This window comes from Gavia stellata, chromosome 1 (assembly GCF_030936135.1).
Source record: "Gavia stellata isolate bGavSte3 chromosome 1, bGavSte3.hap2, whole genome shotgun sequence".
NCBI classification, from domain to species: Eukaryota; Metazoa; Chordata; class Aves; order Gaviiformes; family Gaviidae; genus Gavia; species Gavia stellata.
Window position 1 is genome coordinate 89,147,139 of NC_082594.1, and position 20,705 is coordinate 89,167,843.

A 20,705-nucleotide genomic window follows, 5' to 3' on the forward strand; every position below is an offset into this window, starting at 1 on the left:
TTGATCGACACCCGGCTGAATATGAGCCAGCAGTGTGCCCAGGTGGCCAAGAAGGCCAACGGCATCCTGGCCTGTATCAGAAATGGTGTGGCCAGCAGGAGCAGGGAAGTGATCGTGCCCCTGTACTCGGTGCTGGTGAGGCCGCACCTCGAATCCTGTGTTCAGTTTTGGGCCCCTCACTACAAGAAGGACACTGAGGTGCCGGAGTGTGTCCAGAGAAGGGCGACGAAGCTGGTGAGGGGTCTGGAGCAGTTATAAGGAGCAGCTGAGGGAACTGGGGTTGTTCAGTCTGGAGAAGAGGAGGCTGAGGGGAGATCTTAACATTCTCTACAATTACCTGAAAGGGGGTTGCAGAGAGGTGGGTGTTGGTCTCTTCTCCCAAGTGACTAGCGACAGGACAAGAGGAAATGGCCTCAAGTTGCACCAGGGGAGGTTCAGGCTGGATATTAGGAAAAATTTCTTGACTGAGAGAGTGGTGAAACACTGGAACAGGCTGCCCAGGGAAGTGGTGGAGTCACCATCACTGCAGGTGTTCAGGGAACATGTGGACGTGGCATTGTGGGACATGGTTTAGTGGTCATGGCGGTGTTGGGTTAATGATTGGACTTGATGATCTTACAGGCCTTTTCTAATCTTAATGATTTTGTGATTCTGTGATATTTGCCCAAATCTTTAAATCCTCATACTACTTTGTGAGTACCTAAGGCTGTTCAGGTGAAAGAGGTCATGGCATTACTATTGGAGTGGAGCTCAGCCCCAGGGTTACTCCAGTCACTGACAAACTTTTCCCCTCACCACCAGGGGAAAAAAAGCTTCCCCACCCAACCAATAACAATACTCCTGAGCAATTAGTTTTTAGGTTCCTACTGAGCACTGTGCAAACAGAGTCCAGGTTGTGTGGAGTGAGGGCAGGAAAGACACATCCCAACTAGAGTTTACTGGCCTACCATTACTTAGATTGAACTTCCCCTTCTAACCTCCCCAATCTGGAGGGGCACAGTTCAGAACCAGGTAAATGTAACTCTCCCATAACTACGTTGTTTTGGACAACAAATAACTGTGGGACATTTGGAAAGAGTCACTGTCAGGCATGATGGTACTGGAAAAGTCATGATGGTACTGGAAAAGGCAGTACAAGATAGGGCGAAGCTGCCAGCGAGGCCAAAGGCTAGAGAAGTTTCAGAATTTCCTTTTCAGAGAAGGTGTCATGATCACAAACGTGATCAGAGAACCTGTTCCCCCAACACCTTTTTAAGCCATGTAGGCAAATCAACATCTCAGACTCATGATGCTTCAGTAGCTCTAGGTTGTTCCAAGAACAAATAGATCTGAGTATAGATTTTGCCTTTAGTTAGAAGAGGAACAACCAGCAAATAAGAAAAACAACTAAAGTGTGTGCAGAGATGCCACTAGCCAGATTTAAGAAAAGTGAATGCACGGGAATCTAGCAGTAACCTTACTATGTGTGTTGAGTTCTTGCTGGGAGAAAACCTGTTTTATTTACTTTAAACTTAGAAATGGTTGTGTGTTACTACTGTGTGTTTGGTTTATGTGGTGAGGTTTTGGTAGCAGGGGGGGCTACAGGGGTGGCTTCTGTGAGAAGATGCCAGAAGCTTCCCCCATGTTGGATGGAGCCAGTTCCAGTCAGCTCCAAGACTGACCTGCCGCTGGCCAAAGCTGGGCCCATCAGTGACAGTGATAGCACCTCTGTGATAACATGTTTAAGAAGGGGTAAAAAATGCTGTGCAACAGCAGCCGGGAAAGAGGAATGAGAATATGTGAGAGAAACAACTCTGCAGACACCAAGGTCAGTGAAGGAGGAGGGCGAGGAGGTGCTCCAGGCACCGGAGCAGGGATTCTCCTGTACCGCATGGTGAAGACCACGGTGATGCAGGTTGTCCCCCTGCAGACATGGAGGTCCATGGTAGAGCAGATATCCACCCTGCAGCCTGTGAAGGACGCCACACAGGAGCAGATGGATGTGCCCTGAAGGAAGCTGTGGTCCTGTTGGAGAGCCTGTGCTGGAGCAGTCTCCTGGCAGGAGTTGTGGCCCGGTGGAGAGGAGTCCACGCTGGAGCAGGTTTCCTGGCAGGACCTGTGGCCCCATGGGGGAATCACGCTAGAGCAGTCTATTCCTGAAGGACTGTACCCCGTGGAAAGGACCCATGCTGAAGCAGCTTGTGAAGAGCTGCAGCCCATGGGAAGGACCCACATTGGAGAAGTTAATGAAGGACTGTCTCCTGTGAGTGAGATCCCACACTGGAGCAGGGGAAGAGCATAATGAGGAAGGAGTGATAGAGACAAAGTGTTATGCACTGACTGAAATCCCCATTTCCCATCCCCCTACGCCACTCAGGAGGAGGAAGTAGAGAAGCCAGGAATGAAGTTGAGCCTAGAAAGAAGGGAGGGGTGGGGGGAAGGTGTTTCTAGATTTGTTCTTATTTCTGATTATCCTGCTTTGATTTGATTGGTAATGAATAAAATTAATTTCCCCAAATTGAGCCTGTTTTGCCTGTGACGGTAGTTGGTAAGGGATGTCCCTGTCCTTATCTCAACCCACAAGCTTTCTGTTATATTTTCTCCTGCCATGTTGTTGAGGAGAGGGAGTGATAGAGTAGCTTGGTTGGCACCTGGCAGCCAGCCAAGGTCAACCCACCACATCTCTGTATATTAAAATTTTAACAGCAATTTCTGAGTCTGGCACCATTTTTTGTCTTGGTTGTTGAAGAAAGAGAAAGGATCTTATGACAGTCTCTTTACAGCTTATTACCTGCACATAGCAGAGAAGAACAGGAGGAATTCCTAAAACCTCTATGTGGTCTACAGTAAAGGAAAGTCTTTCTTCATATCTCTATAGGAATCTGAAGTGACCAATTCAGTGATGTCCCCTGCTGGGAATATACTGTAGAATATGGCCTGTGACAAACATTTCTGGAAGTGTGAGTTGTTACATATGTCTCAAAACATGACATAGGCCTTATGAACAGTACAGCAAGTTGTACGGTGGCAGTTCAGTAAAAGTCTTCTTAAAAAGTCCCTAGATTCACTCTTCCAGGACTTGTGTGTTGACCTCTGGTGTTCTTGCCATAATGACAGTAGTTTCTTTGTCTTAGACTCGTCATTACCTTATGGTGCTTCATATTTTCATCTCGGTTTGAGTCATCAAGCTGTCTGTCAATACAATGAGAGCAGACAGATAGATGCCATAGGGAACTGAAATCCTTCAAAATGACAATGTGTCTATGATCTCCCATTGTAGCCCCAGATGTCAACAACAAATACAGCATAAAGATATTCTGAAGAAGAAAAAGGAACATGCAAGTGTTTCCTTCTATAGAAGTATCACAAAAGCATGTCTCTGCAAGCCAAGAAACAGATGCTTTATTGGCAGGCTGCCATGTTGACAAACTGTCATTGAGTCTTGGTAGAAGATATTCCTCTGTGGTGTGCATTGTCTTGTGCATCTGTGCTTGCTCATAGGCCCAGTATATATTGTCGCATTAATTATTATGTGTCACACACAAAGAACTTGGAGGAAGAAAAACCTCACAGCAATGTGAATCTTCTGTATGTAGGATTTCAAAACTTTTATAATGCCATATCTGTTAGGTTTTTCCAAAGTAGTCCTTGATACTGCTGAATAGCTAAGCTCAGGAACAGTTTATTAATATGCATTTTATGAAGCTAGGGTCTTATGGGACATCTATGCTAGAACTCTAGTTCAGATCAGGAGGGTGTTTTTGAAGTGAATCTCCAAGCAGTCCCTACTTTACCATGCTTTGGCTCACTCTGTGCAGTGGACTCCTTCAGGATGATGCAGAAGAGGAGCGTGCCCTCTAGGAGAAATCTGATGAGCTCCAGACAATTTGGGCTTTCAGATCATGGGTTCGTATGTGACCTAATCTGAAGTCAACCTCAGAACTTGGATAGTGTGGCTCAGCATCAGCTATTTCACTTTACAAATCTGCTCTTATTGGCCTAAACTACTTGCCAATATTGTCAGGGTGCAGCGAGGGATAGGGGTGGGATGAGACCAGGATGGGAAGCGATGGGTGCTGCAGGACAAGGACCTTCCCCTGGGGCTCCATCCCACTGTGCCCAGAGGCAGCCAGCAGAGCCAGGCTGGGGACAGTGACTGGGCTCATCAGGCAAATACAAGGTGACAAGTGAGGTCCAGGATTAGTCTGGGAAGTCCGGTCAGCATGTCAGGACAGCAGGGGGAGGGCTGGGGATGTCCACACCTACAGTGTAGATCAGGCCAGACCTGACAGGCCTGGGCTGAGCTGAAGTGGTGTCCCAGGCCCATGGGCAGGAGGGGTGAGGGGAGGCCCCAGGGAAGGCTGGGCAGGGACAGTCAGGCACCTGTTGGTACCTTCAGGGCCTGACAAATAGGGAATCATAGAATCATAGAATCATTTAGGTTGGAAAAGACCTTTAAGATCATCAAGCCCAACCGTTAACCTAACGCTGCCAAGTCCACCACTAAACCATGTCCCTAAGCACCATGTCTACATGTCTTTTAAATACCTCCAGGGATGGTGACTCAACCACCTCCCTGGGCAGCCCGTTCCAGTGTCTGACAACCCTTTCAGTGAAGAAATTTTTCCTAATATCTAGTCTAAACTTCCCCTGATGAAACTTGTGGCCATTTCCTCTTGTCCTAGAGAGAGGTATACCCTTAGCTGTTTCTCTGCACCAAATTATAACACAAAACTCAAACAGTTTAAGGTAATGACTTGTGAGTGAATATATTTGGAATTTCCTTGTCCAAAGGGTCCTAGATTTGCTCTGGAAGGTGGCTGTTGTCATTTATTGTGACAAATCAATTTTCAAAACAGATTCCATATTCATGTGTATTTTTGAAGAGTGAATATTAAACTCATATCCTGGCGTGCTGGTGTCATTTAGGGAAAGCCATTGATTTGTACATGGCATAAACAAATCATAGCACTTTTTAATAAGAATAGCAATAGACAAATTTGCAGGTTGTATATTATTTTGTCTTAAGAAATTTTGTTGTCTGGACCAGACCTCTAAATGGTAACCCTCTCTGGCTCCTAGTATCAAGATGAAAACAGAGACATCTGCCAAGGGAAGAAACTGAACTCTTGTTCAGGATTGTTAGTTAAGACCTATGCTACATATATGGTCCAGAGCTGTTTATTAACTGTCAGGTACACTACTACTCTGGAGTGGTGAACACCCAGATCTAATGCACAACATGTAAACCTGAGCCAATCATTGTATGCATGAAATTCATTCTGCCCTAATGTAACCACCTACATCCTGTGTAGAAGTCTACACTGCACATGTCTAGTGGTAGATGAGACAATCCCATCACCTATGATTTTACTCTTGATTAGTGATTTCACTTTGGGAGTACAACGGTAGGACAACTGTAGCCTGAGACATGCAGAAAACCTTACCAGGGTTGGGCAATGGTAACTGGTCTTTTTTGGGAGCTATTTTTAAGAAATTGTTTCAAAATTTTTATCACTATTTTCATGTCAGCTCAAAAGATATTTATACATTTGCAAAATAATAAAAATATGTATGGCAGTACCTGGAAAAAAAAAAACCCAAAAAGCTCTTGTGATTGTAAATGAGTCTCAGATGATTCCACAATCATGAACGTAGTCCTATGTATTAAACTTATGTCTGTGTTCATATATGTGTTCAAATATATGTATATGCATATGCATAATTCCGTGAGAGATGTGAAGGTGAAAAATTGACTTCGTATTAAAGTAATATTATTCAAGTTTTTTGCTAGAATTCAAAACCAAACTACACTACTACTGAGACCTGAAAATCAGAATGATCTATTTCTTTTCATTTATCTGAGCTTCACCTAATGCACACCTTGTTTCAGAGTTTTCCAAGAGAATATAATTATGTGAAAAGATCTGGAATTCCAGTGGCTGGCTGTTAAGATCTTCAAAGGGTCCTGCAAGCCTGAGTATCTAACTCCCATGAGAGCTGGCATAATTTGGGCACTTATCACTCTCTGTTTTCTTTGAATATTCCAGACACTTTGCTTCCTAACCCCTCACTGTTACACATCCCCCAGGATGCACACTTGTAAGAGCTAGGTAGACAGCTGGGCTCATAGTCATTGAAGCTTGTTTGTTAGATAGATGGTGACTGAGTAAGTTTTGATAACTAGTTGATACAAAGGAAGTCCAAACCAAACCTATTTGTTTTCCCCCTCACAAACCTCTTTTTAAACCATCGGTATTACTATGCAAAAAAATTTTATGCAAGACATAGCAAAGGGCTTTGAATGGATGAATGGAAAGGTTCCTGCATGTTGTGTGTCTTTTTTACAGTGTTCAAACTCTTTCCTGGAAACAGCGTCACATCTGTAACACTTCAAAGAGACTCTGGGGAGAGGCCTATGGAGTCTCCTCCCTCAGAAGTCTTTGAAGGACAGAGAACTGTTTTCAAAAGACAGAAATCTGATGTTGCAAAATAGATTTTAGGGGCCAGATTCTGATCTTAGTTTTATTAGTGTGTATAGGTGGGTAGAAATTCACAGAGGCAATAGATCACCTCTATAGTTACTCCATGGTAACTAAGATCAGATGTATATAAACTTACTTTCAAGCAGGCTATGGATAACTTCAAAGCCAATGCAAAAAACAGACAGTTTTTCTCTACTGAGACTAGCTCTCCCTCCAGTCATCAGTAGAGACAAAAGCAGATCTCATGGCTGGGGTAAAATTTTAGAGTGACAATGTCAATGCACACCAAATGATCAGGGTTATTAGTACCTTAAAGCGCTGTAATGCATGCTGTTAATTTTAAGCTAATTAAAATGAACAAAAAACATTAATACATTTGAAAATACTGATTTGTTTGTTAATGTTAATTCCTTTCCTAAAACTGGGTGTTGCTTAGTGATTCAAGCCTGTAAATCTGTTGGACTAACATGGAATTGCCAAAATATTCACTGTCAATGTAAACATGTTTGTATAACAGATACTGAGCAATATCACAGTGTGGTTGTGTGGATTTCTTTTAGCTTTGCCTGATCAGTTTCGTAAGAGACTTGTCTTGTGGTCTAGGGACGGTTTTTCAAATGAGTTCTGACATAAAATATCACAGATGGGAATACAGAATTGCCAAAGGCTCTGATCAGGTTAAAATAAAAGGGAGAGGAAGGGGAGTACCAGCGCTGCTTTCATTATGGTCTGTACTTAGCTACCTAACTTAGGAGCCTTGAGTCATGGTCACTGGAGAGAAAAAGGGGGTCCGCAGGGTGACTCAGGACTCCTGTGTGGCAGTAGCTAGGTCTTACCTACATCTCTGAGACACTCTCTGCAGAGGTCTGCTTCTCTCCATAGATATAGCTTTGGAGAACAGAGGCTACTAACTGAGGAACCTAAGACATATCGTTTGTTTAGACCTTTTCAAAAATCCTACTAATTTCCACTTTGTACTTGTAGTGCTGAAGCTGAGAATTTATTTATTTTGGTGCTTTTCTCACAAATTAGCAACATAAACACAAAAGAATTTGAGGCAGAGAATGATTTTGACTTCAGAGCCCAAATTGATTTACTTGTTGTGAAATCAAAAGCCAACTCATTCATTTGTTCCTGCTCCTCCATGCCCTATAGAGTAGGTAAAGTGAGTGAATGGCTGGTGAGTGCTTGGTTGCTGGCTGGGATCAACCCACCGCACTGGTCTAAACTGGACTGGAGAGGCAGAGATAAAGATTGGTGTGAGGGTCTCTTCTTTATGAGTGTGCTATAAAATAGAAACTTCGGAATGGCAATTGCTACCCACATTCTATCCACCCCACTTAACGAAAATATTTTAAATGTTATGTCACTGTGATTCTGTCTCTGCAGCTATGTCATCCCTGAATTCCCCTGTGATCAGCAGGTTCAGAGGAATGAGTACTATGAAGAACTTGGAAGATAGATATAGATCCTTATGAATGAATGTTACAAATCTCATTTTTTATTGTTGTTACGATATTGTTTATACAATTATATGAGAAAATATTGACAGGAATGGACAGTGTACTTGTCTGGGAGTGTGTGGTTTAGTTTCATGCACTACCGTTTGGTAGTCACTGGAAGGTGCTTTTTGGGAAAGTTCCCAACTTGGAACTTCTCAAAATCTGCTCATTTGAGGAGGAACAAAAGTCTTTGGAAAAGATAAATAATCTCGGAACTCTTGACTTTGAGGAAAGATACTGTGATCCATGCTGTTGCTTTGTACCAGGAGTCTGTGTCTGGGGTAGCAGCTCAAGCTTTTGAACAGAGCGCTTCAACATATACAATATCCTAGAGATCTTCCTGCAGCTGCAAAGAAGAGATCTTTCCCTGTGCAAAAATATTGTGGTTATAAATGTCTTCAAGAGTATGGTTTGTTTGCAGGCAAAACACATACTGAGGGATTGATAGCACAAGCCATCTACCCAAAGTGCTTGTATTCGCCTGCCATTCCTTTATTACTGACATAATAGAAGATAACTGAGTTCAATGCAATTTGGAGAGAGGCAAACTGGCAGAAAGACATCGTGTTTCATGGAGCCCAGGGTACTATGTGCATTTCAACCAAATGTTTTACATGCCATAGCAAAGCAGATGACAAGCAGGTCTGGTTCACCTTCAATTATTTCTCATATATTTGTTGCAAGACCTTTGGCCATCAGTAGAAATAATTTAAGATTATTTATAATCCCATACGCATTAGTCCAGTTTCTTCTGATTAGATCAAATATTAAAGCAAAGCAAGTTGTGTCTGCCAGAGTGAGAAAGCAGTGATGCATTCCAGCATTTTTTATGCAGTCCTGAATGTTCAAAAGGTCCTGCTCCTCTGAACAAAGTAGAAAGCAAACATCAGGCAGCAATATCTTTTACAGTGAAATTCCAGGCAGTGTGCAAGCCAACGATTCCTTTTTTTTTTTTTTTCAGGGAGCATGCCCCACTCCCTGGGCATCATTGCTGACTTATCTGTATGTCCTTGCTGTGCTGCTGGTGCCTGCTTTCTGCGCACACTGCAGTGTGTAAGCAGAGCTCAGTAACTTGTGTTTTATTCATCTCCCAATACAGCTTTTGTGGCCACCACATTCAAGACTGCAGGTCCATTTTGCATGTGCCAGAATTTCTGGGTGATGTTTTCCATTATTTCACCTTTCTGTTCCATGGAGGGACCAGAATACTTCTCACAGCAATTCTGAATGAATGGCAACTGTTAGATTTGCCATCGTCAGTGGGGTTTTGCGTAAGCACTCCACATAACAACAGCTACAGTAAGGGAAGAAGAAAGGAAAAAGTTGGACTAGATTCAGATAATTGTCCAAACAACACCGTGTTAGGTTGTACAGTCATTTAAGAAGAGCAGTTACCCGGCTTATTTGCCCTTGTAAATACTCTGTATTAGTCAGCAGATGGCATTCATTGTACGTTAACTATTCCACCAATATTACCACAAGTACTTTAAAACACAAAGCATATGGTTTCCTCAAAGAGACACATTATTTCCTCATTTGCAGTTCAGTGTTAATTGTGAACTATTTAGTGATAAACAAAGAAGGTAATTTTTCATCCCCATTTACTTTGAGTAACAGATTTAATGGAGCTATCACTGTGCAAAATGTAAATAAGACCCATGGTGGCAAAAGGGTTTTCAGGGTATACAAGCTAATAGAAGGTCACACATTGGCTTTTGGCAGGAAAATCGGCAGCACTGCTGAAATGTTTTGGACAAGACTAACTGACAAGTTCGAGCAAAGTGCCAAAAGGGGAAAATATCTCTTTTCTCCCCTCATTGTGAGTTCATAAAGCCAAAAGCTCACTTAAAATGGTTTGAAAGATATTTTTGCATTTTCATTGTTAACACAGGGCCAAACTAGAATAGTGATGGCATAGCCCAACCTCATGAAAATGCCAATAATCTGCACAGACTGCCCTTTCAGTATCTCTGGGGAGGAGCCTGGCCCTTCCACACAACCCTGATGCACACACTGTTCTCTGGCATGCCTTGCACCTATACTCACACCCATCTGTCTAGATGGCATAATGCCTGCTCATAAGGTGTCATATCAGTTTCAATAGGACATAAGTGTCAATTAAAGATTGCTTTGCAGCTAGACTGTAGAATGTGAAAAGTGTAATTTTCCTTTACAAGGGAAATGTCCTAGTGGAAAATAAAGAACAAATGAAGGCCATGTGGTTCAGTCCTTGTGATCACAGTCACTCATATTATTTGGAGACATGAGAGGCAAAATTTGCACCACAGGAAGTTTGCAAAAGGCACATCTATTTTCACTGATTTAATGAATGAATTTATGATATTTTATAGTTTCATTTTTCAAAGATGTCTATGAATACAGTAATGATTTTGCAGGTGATAATTTAATATAGTAATACAAACCATTAAGCGCACACACACACACGTGTGTCTATATATTTATACACACACTTGATTTATTTCCCTTTTTCCCAACCCCTGCTATTTCATTATGCAAATTCTAGTTTTAAATAATGATAAGCAACTTGAGCTTGTTCATGATGCAAAGTCTGCAAACTGTACATGCTTCCAACCCATTCACCAAATTCTGCACTAATGGAAATGGTTAAACTCAAACAAGCATTACCAGGAATGTATTAATTTAAAGTAGGAGAATATGCATTAATTTAAAGTAGGAGAATATGTATTCCAACAGCTTTCCCTCATCCTCATGTTTCTTCTTCTATCTGCTGTTTGTGAGCTTCTTTAGACAGAATTATAAGTGCACGTGCTTAACAGAGGATAAACTCAGCTACTTTTTCTTTTAATGGATCCTGCATGGAGGTCTGAAGTACAATAGGAATTAAGTATCACATGCTGTAATCCACTATTAGGCAGCTCAGTGTAACAATGAGGAGACAAAGGACTGTCCGAAATGGTAGTAGGCTATTAAACACGCCAGTAACCTATATCCACAGAGATGTCATTACAACATCTAGATATCAAATACCCTGGGTTCTGGCATGATGGTCTTAGTATGCGTGGGAGCCAGTTGGCTGTGTATTTGGGAGTCAAGCTTGACAAGTTTGGATGGTAGACAGGTGGATGCTTTATTTTTGTCACATTTTTTTCTCAGTGCAAAAAGACCATGGTGTTGTATAGGAGAGTTCCTTCCTGCCTGACTTGCACCACCCAGGTAATGGAGGAAACAGGTGAAGGAGCTCAGGTCAGCACAGAGGAGCACACATGAGGATTGCTATATTAATGACTTTCTCACAGGGAAAAAAACATGTGCTGGTTTTTTTTTTTAGAAAGTGGCAGTTCTTTAAGAGATAGCTTAGGTAATAGCTATATGCTTGTCCTGTATTTCCAAAGAATTTTGCTAATATCCATAATAAGCTTTTAATTTGTAATCGCAGAAAATACTTCCTACACTGAGGGAAATACAGACAAATTTCAATCAGTGTATGTCTAAAAGGGGACTTCTTAACCTATAGGAGGGAATCTCAGAGCTTCTACCACAACCTCTTCTATTTTTCTGAACTGAAATGGGAAAATGTTTAGCTGTGTATACATGACATCTAGGATATATGTACCCCATGGTACTGACATATTCACAGCTTCTCTCCAGGTGAGGAGATACAGAATATTTCGGGTCACTGCCTCAAATGTATTTCAGACCTGCTCAGTGAGCCATGAAAACTCAGTCAGTGTGATCACTGGTTGTTGATGCCTCCATCATAAACAACAATTACAGTGGTGGTTACTGTGACCAGCAGGAAAATGCCATCCAAGTTAGGGGGAAGGATGTCCTCCAGGGGTAATGCCACTGTGGGTTTATTTATGCAAGACTCCTTTTTCTGGCCTGAGCCTAAAGGTCCATGCTAGACCTTTCTTTATTGTCATTTTACATTTGAAATTATTATCTCTGTAAGTCCATTCCTCATGCACAGGGCATAACGTGAGATGTGTCTTTATGGTCTGTAATGACTGGGGATAGGAAATGGAGCAAATAAAGCTAGAAGCATCAATGACTGTCAGTTGAGACAGGGGGAATTTTTGTCTCCCAAATCAGTTTTAGGCTCTGCAGGTTCCAAGAACATAAGTTATGACAGAAAGAGAAAAGGGCCATCTGGTCCAATTTGTCTGCATGTTTGCGCCATTCTGAATGCCAGCTCTTAGTTTATTCTCCAAATTCCTTATTTTTCTTTCCTTCCACAGATACCACCTGATATTTATCACAGACTGTACAACCATTTGCTTTCATCATTTTCCCAGGTAATTTTGAAATTGTACATGTGACCTCAGTGCCACATTCTCCTCTACTGTGTTCCACCTGTGTTTTTTGTTCCTATTTTTTAGCTAACATTCTGCAAAGATTTCAGCATATTGCTGGTGCAAACTACTTTAATACACATTATTGCTCAGTCTGTCCTAAGCTTTTGCAAGCTTCTGTGACACGATCTTTCAGACTGATCTAATTTCTGTAGCTATAGCTCAAAGGCCTTTGTTGAAACAGTACATTTTATTTGGTTATATGCTTTTTATTCCAGCTGGCTGTTATTATATTACAGAGATCAGTACTGTGACCTATATTCAGAAATACCACTGTTGAAATGGAATGATGAATATCTCAATATTACTAGATAACAATGTGTTTACAACTACATGATCTCCACACCACTCCTCTCATTAGCTTGACACAAAATCCATTATTTAAGAATATCCAGATGCAAGCTTAGCTCTGGCACTATGATAGAAATTTCTGAACTTCTGAATTTTGGAACTTCTGAAGTTTTGAATTTCTGAAGCAGCCAGATTCCAGGAAGACATCCTTGAAGGCATTCAGACTGCAAACAGCTGAATGTTATGGGAACCTTCCCATGTATATTAATACAAGGTAACACGATGGATGATTCATATCTTTTGAAATTAATGTTGCCAAGATGGGGTTCAGGTGCTGTGTATGACAAAGCTTACAGGGATGAATTTCTGAGGTGAGGGCCCACCTGTTGTAATGCTTTGCTTCTTCCCCTTCTTTGCAGGCTCTCATCTTAGGTTACATAAAGATCGGGCTTTGGTGGAGAAGTCAAGTAGCAGGAGTGGCAGTGGTGTCATTCTGGTGATTAGGCTGGAAGATCAGCCACTGTTAGAAAAGCAATAGTAACTCAGGTTAGATGTGATTAACTTTTGAAATGCACCAGGAAGAGTGACTATTTTTCTTAATTTTGCTGGTGTTGAGCAAAAGACTTTGATGATATGTGGACAAACACACTTAGCTAAAAGATGAGTAAGGGGCAGAAGTTAGCTACCATCAGCAACATTTCAACTTTATCTGAACTGAGTTTTAAATTTAAAAGCTCTATTCTATGTCTTTATGTTTATTAAAATTTTGGAGAACAAGGAATTCATTAGGGGATGAATGAATCTCTGACCAGCTTGGTAGGTAAGACATTATGTGGAAAGCCAGAATACCAGGCTTCATTCCAGCTCCAGCAGCAATGGAGTGATTCAATGAATCCCCTTCCTCCTCTATGCCTCAGTTTTCAGTCTGTGGAAAAAGAACATGTACCATCTTTTTTGTTGCTGCTGTCTTGTCTTTTTTTCTCCCTGATACGTGACCACCCTAGGATTAGCCTCCTGATTGAAGGTGCTGTTTAAGAGCTGCCAGGATTGTGTCCTACCCAAGGGAAAACATCCACAGCATTTGTTACTAAAACCCTCAAATTAATTGCTAAGAACAGAGAGTGAGAGCCATGCCACTAGTGTTTAAGGTAATTAACTGACTTTGCAGTGTACAAAAACTACTGTGGGTGGTGAGCCCAGATGAAGTTTACACAGCAGGGGTGAGCTGCCTGTTCCTTCAAGCTCTGGTTCTTGTTTCAATGGCTTGAAAGAGATTGTTCTGCATCCAATCAGTTTTCTCTACAACAAAGTATAATAAAGCTGGAAATCATTCCCTTGAGTCACAGACATTCAGGACAGAAGAAAAGAAAATGAATTTGCTCTGATTTGATTTGGTTTATTTCTCCAGTAACACTGCCTTTACACATGAAATTTCTTTTTTTAAAAGCAAAATAATGCTGCAGAAATTACGGTTTTAAAAAGAGAGCACAGGCAGTTTTACCCCTTGTTGTGGCAATGAGGCTGTCTGCAGTGAACTCACTGAACTCTTTCTTTAAGAAATGGCCTGCAACATCAACATTAGAATCAAATATACTGATTTAATTGTTAGCAAAAAGAGTAAGTAAAGTGTAATTTGTTACTTAGAGACTTCTCCATATAGAGGGAGCTGAAGTTATTGCTTCAGTGAAAATTTGCCATGACAATAATCCAATTAGTCTGTGGTCTGCTATAAAAGAAAAATGCTCTTGATGGCAGCAGAATTCTAATCATAGGCATGTAACTCATGTCGGCACTCCAGTTAAGTGTTTTGCACCACGTCCCACATGTAGGAAGCTGAACAAGCTTCTGCAAGCTAAGTGTTAGCTGTGAGAGAGCTCTTGGACTGTTTTTTGTTTATTAAAAAAAACCACTGAGAACTAAAAAGTAACTGGGGTGGATGAAGTCACACCAAAATCCTGTTAGTTTGATGATGGTGAAGAGGCTTTTATTGAAACTGGTATTTTTTGTTCTGTCACTTTGAACACTCTCTCATATAAGAATTTCTTCTAAACAACCTCAATGAAATTAATTGAATGATTCATTATGAAACATTTATTTTTGCTTTTCTTTAGGTGGGCAAAGTAAATAGAAGAAGAGTACAGGTTCATACGGGTTCCCCTGCACAGGAAGATGTCTTCCTTTTTAAATTTTTTTTATTTTTGTGTATTTCCAGTTTTCTACTGTGGAATAAAGAACTAATTCCATATGAAATTCATATTAGTGATGTGGAAGAGTTTGTGTGAATAAGTAAAGTCAGATAAAGACAGTGAAGAAGTCAGATCCAGTAAGAAAACAAAATATTATTAACACTTTCAGAAGCGTTTCTCAGAAAAAAGATTCAGTCAGACTAAAAAATAGTTAGTGTATGTTGGTTCATTCTAAAGCTCTCTCTGGACAGAATGAAACTTTATTCAGACAGTAGGTGTTTAGGAGTAAACCTGAAGAGCCGAAAGTCAATGGCAATTTAAAATGAAATTTTATCAGAAGTACTTAACTTACTCCTTATTCTCAAGCATCCTGCAGTTTCTCGTTTATTACTCCTTATAATACACAACTATGAGGCTGGAAAACGCTCCTACATCTGCTCTACAAATAAGTAATTGAAACCAAGCACTTGGACAGTCTTGATTTCATCAACTGGTGTCAGAGAAAAATATTAAAACTCAAGAATGGTCTTGCAGAGGAGAAAAATTTATGTATTTCAAGTAATATTTTCAGCAAACTAGAAGAAGATCTTGGAATAAAGAACTAACAGATAACTATAATCCAAAAAATTGAAATTGGCTGGGCCTAGTTAAGGCTGGGTGTATCGAACATATTCTACACCATTCTTTTTGGAGGGGGGCAAACATCCTAGAGTAACTGTCAGTCGAAACCTGTCTGTTTGAAGCAAAAGTATATGCATGGCCTGTGTACACAGGGAAGTTTCACTGGTAGTTTTGGGAAGGCTTGTGCATGAAAAGAGAGCTAGCAGAAGGACTATGGAAACCGCCAATGGAGTCCGAGAGCAGGTAGTTGGTGCACAGGTGCCCTCTTCACAGGTGTTGACATTCACATTCATCTGAATGTGATCTCCATTGATGGTTTTATGTTTTTTTGAATGTCCCAAGTAACTATGGGCAAGATTTCTCTAGCTGTTCCATTTTAGAAGGGTTCAGGGCTAAGCATGCTATGTATATGTTGTACACATTTGAGAGTCCCATGGCAGCACTGTGCTTCTACCTTACTCTCATCTCTGGTAGCCAATGAGACCAGCTACTGGGATTCCAACTGTGCCCTAATTAATCAACACACACTAGCTGTTAATCAGTAATATCCCAGTGAAGTTCTTTGAGTAGTGGATAGTTGCATGTTTTTCACTGATGACTTCAGATCAACATTTATTATTTTCTTCTTTTGTTCTACAGAAAACAAATTCCCCCCTGGCCCCTCATTTTTTTTTCTCTTTTTTTTTCAAAAATGCATTGCAGTAAATTCCCTCAGGACTGCCCAAAATACAAACATGTGATAGAAAATAAGCTTTTCTGAAAAGTCAGGAGAACACTGTAGAGAAAAATAAAAGCCAGTGTAGGTATATTACATGCTTAGGTATGAGTTAGGAATTCACTAGCTGTGCTACTGACCATGGCAATCTGACATTTAGACTATGGACAGATGTGTTCTCTTAGGTCTAATTTGTGTCCCTGACTCTGACACAGTCTATGACAAATTCAGCTGGGCTCCCAAGTCAAAACAAATTGGGCCAGGTTAAACAGCTAGCCCTTGCAAATCTTGCTTGTTTGAAATAAGATACTTTATGGAGAGCTAAAATATCAGCTGGGAATTGCACAGAAGGGAGTCTTGGATAGCTCATGCTTCTGCCTCTGCAGTGGCTGCCCCACATGCCATAACCTCTCCTTTCAGCAATAGCACTAGAAATCCAGGATTTCCAAGATTCTGGTACAGACAATGGCCTATTGTAATCTACCTGTTCCTTGTGGCCGTTTACATATCCATGCTGTCGAGACATGAGGGTAGCAATAATCTTTGTCAAAGGAGCAACAACATGCATCTGGAATGTGGTGGAGGACATTCTTCCTTCAGCCAACACAACAGTTTAGAGAACATATTTCTATACCCTTATATAGCTGTCCCTTCTTGAAGCAAAATTTGTTTGTGTACAGTTTTTCTAGAAACATCATGTCCGCTTTCCTGGGCAAACAGATTTTGTTTTCATTTCTGTCTCTTGGCCAATCTTATTTCAAGTGTTTTTTTTTTCCAAATCTGACATATGCAGTTATTCAACTTCCCACATAATATGATTTCCTTTCATGCTGAAGCAGGATTAAAAATTACTATGTAGATAGCCTTTTCTGTCCCACGCCTATGTGTGAATATTCAAACCAGATTAACAATATCTTCCTATTTCCACCTCACCCATGGTTTTCCTCATCTGAACCGTTAGTGTAATCAAAACCACTATATGCTGTACCCACATCCTCTTTTTTCTTCTTTTTATTGATATCACATCTCACTTCTTGACTAAGAGTTTCTAAATTGTCACAGAATAATAAAAACCCTTACTAATATATTGTACAAGGACTCAGGCATTTATCATTAAAGTATGTCTAGTCAACCAAATCCTCTGACTTCTATCTGGTTTTAGCTAATGCATCAACAAATACCTCTTAAACACTCCTGCCTTTCATTTATCTCTCCTAGATCAGCAGTCTTCACGGTGTTGTGTGTCCTCACAATTAATTGCACAGCATTGCTGAAAATTTAAGATGTCCCGAGGAGTATCACTGCGTGAATGTAATTGGTGTTGTGAGTGCTGGTTGCTAAACTGCCAGAAGAGGGTCAGGAGAGGCTATGGCTCTGTGTGTCTCTACCCTGGCTGAGCTGGTGGCAAGCTTTGTGGGAGACCCAAGTTCAAATGCACTTTGAGAGCTCTTAAAGAGACAAGCTGCAGTATCCTGGGTCCTGAAAGCTTTTGTGACATCCAGAGGCGTTAGCAAGATGAAGATATGACCTACTTTCTCTGCCTGGGACAGAAAGCCTTTTGAATGTCCTGTTGGGTTCTATAACACAAATGACCCCCTGAATGCAACCCTTATGCTTGAGTGAGTATAGAGAATTGGAGCTGTCACATAACTCTGCTTTTTCAGTTACATCACTACAACAGCCTGACCTCTCATTGTAGTCCTGAAAACTAATGCACAAAACTAATGCTCCTTCTCTGCTCTTCTACCCATGGAGTACAGCTTCCTGCATTCGGCTTCACTGTTACCAGCATTGCTCTACTCCTAACTGCTCACATCAGAGTTGTCCAAAGGCTGACATTTCTGCCTGTTGTAAAGTTATTAGTATTGGTCTCCCAAGTCTTGCATGAGAAAGCTTTAACTTTTTTTCTTTCTTTAATCTCTACTTCAAATATTTATAAGACACCTGATTTTTCGTTCCGTCTTCTCTTTAAACAGCCAGCTGCTGGTTGAGTGTTTCTTTTCTCTTCTTCCTCTGACACCCTAGTCCTTCTAACTCTATTTCTACCTACACACTGTGTATCCTCTAACAAACTGTAGCTTCTCCTCATGCAAATCCAGCCCAATAACTCACTCTTTCCAGGAGGCATGTGCTATTTTAAGAACTGTGCAGTGTCACCTTATGGATTGCTCTCACGCTTGTGACATAGCTTTACAGTTTTTAATTTCACTGGGAAAGCACAATGTCTGCTTTGCACATGGAGTGTTGAGGGATCGTAAGAATGGGGCTGCTGCTGACTCTGGATTTTATACCATGTGTGCAATATAGGCATCTAAATGAGCCACTGCAGGGTCTCATTCTAGACAGTGGAGAAAAAACACATTTAGAGGGCACAATCCACCTAGCCTATTTTAGAATTTTATATTTTGGATGAGGAAAACAATACCTTGTAAGTCTTATTCCTATCCATTGATAGTAACCAGAACGTCAGGTGACTACCTCAGGTGTAGGTATTGGAGGCTGCTTTCAAATATAATGCACTTTCACAGCAAGGGAGTCAGCCCAGTTGCCAGGAGTAACACCTGAAGGAGCAGGTACGGTAGGCAATTTCCACCGAGATCTTGATAGAAGCACAAGAACCCTTAGGAGAGGTGAAAACTCTGAGGGGTATTGCCAGAAATTAATTATTTTATAGCTCTGTAGTATTTTTTGAGTAGACTCAGCATAAAAAACTGTGTTTAAGGAATTATCTGTGAATTTTTGTTCTACCTCTTATGTTATTTCCAAGGGGTTAAAGTTGGAAACAAGACCAACAATGGTGTGAACCTGAATAATATAGAAATGGCTGGAAATGTTTTATTAGACTTAGTTTTTGGAGACCAAAGCAGTTCATTGTGGAGTCCGTTAGCCCACAGAGGAGACACCTGATCCTAGGTGAGTGGTTATGTACACCACAACTGGGAACTATAAATACACTTTGTTCACAGCTAATCAGTTCAAAGAGATGTGTGTGGTACAAAGGTTTGGTCCAATTAACACAGCCTGTTGACTTTCTATATAGAGGATTTAGCAAGGAAAATGATTAAGCTCACAAATACATGCCACTTGAATACTTTCTCTGATTCAGAAGAAGAAGGGCACAGATGAAGTTTGTTAATGGAAGAGGATAAATATTTTAAAACAAGATCTGCCATGCTTGTTGACATGTGTACACGAGAAACAGGAGCATTAGAGTTAGTTGTTGTCATATCTAACTTATATTTTAAATTACTCTGGGTAGAGATGCATTCTTTGTTTTGCAAGATTTTTTATAGACTTCTGTTGCTTTATAGAAATATAATAAGAATTTGTGTGTTTACTGCTAAGGGACATATTATGATGTCTATACCACGAAAAGGATGAAGATGCATATCGATAATTTTCATTTAGAATACTAGTAAATAATCATGTTAATATTTCTGGAGCAATTTTAACTCTCTGTGTCTAGGAGTCCTTCAGTTATAAATGGAAGTCTAATATTATATGGAACCTGCTATGTTCCTATGTCATGTGAAACATTTTTGTGAAATTCTGTCATTTCATAGGATACAGAGAAGAACTTGCACTTAAAACCCACGACATCAAGGATGTTATATATCTGTTTCTGTCTCAGAGGGAGACAATGTCATAGGAGTTTCATAGCTAAGGCAGTACATTTTTTCTCTTTCCAGAAACTTTAGAGCAAAATAGTGCTGAGATTGTCGGAGCAGTGTTGGGTGAGAGGAGACAAAGCTGTAGACCCATAAAGATTGGAGAATCTTGGTGGCCTTTATGAAGTGCCTCTGTGGAACCTCTCTTCTGGAAGGAGACCAAATGCATCGTCCAAATTTGTAGGGAAGTGATAGATGAAGCAGAAAGGGGAGGGGAAAAGCATGTTTCCATGGGTTGAACAGTACTGTCCTAATCTTTACTGCAGACTCAGAACTAATGGGAAATTGACACTGGAGCTTCTGGGAAACAATTAAAGGATATTTGCTTCAGTGAAAGTCAGTTTATGAGACTGATTTCTCCTGAAAGGTCAGCACAGTGTTGTCTAACCTTATTTCAAGTACACATTCATCCTAAAATTAATGATGTGTAATATTTTATCAGGTATCCTAATGATACAGCTGATGATGTAGTTCTACACTAATCAGTTTTCATGTTCATCCTTAATTACGTCAAAGAAAACAGAAGTTTTTGGATCTCTATTTCTGTTTGCAAAATTATTTGGTCTCTTTTCTCATTATTCTTTTATCATTTGCTGGCAACAGTTTGGGGAGTAAATATTTGAATGATTTTTAGATATGCTTGAGAAATCTTTTCATTTTACATGTGAAAGGCCTTTAATACAGAGTCATGAGGTTTTTCTGATGAGATAAGATGCAGTTCTCTTTTAAGGACAAAGATAAATTTGTCCTCAAAATTATAGGTTCTTCAGTGGGTGTAGAGACAGGCTTTATTATTGATCAGATGTGAAGTATACTTTGGTACCTAATAATATTCCTGATATATCTTGAAGAAATCTATTTGCTATTGTAAATGTTCTCACAATGATAATGAATGCCTGGGAAATATGTCAGTAAAACTGAATT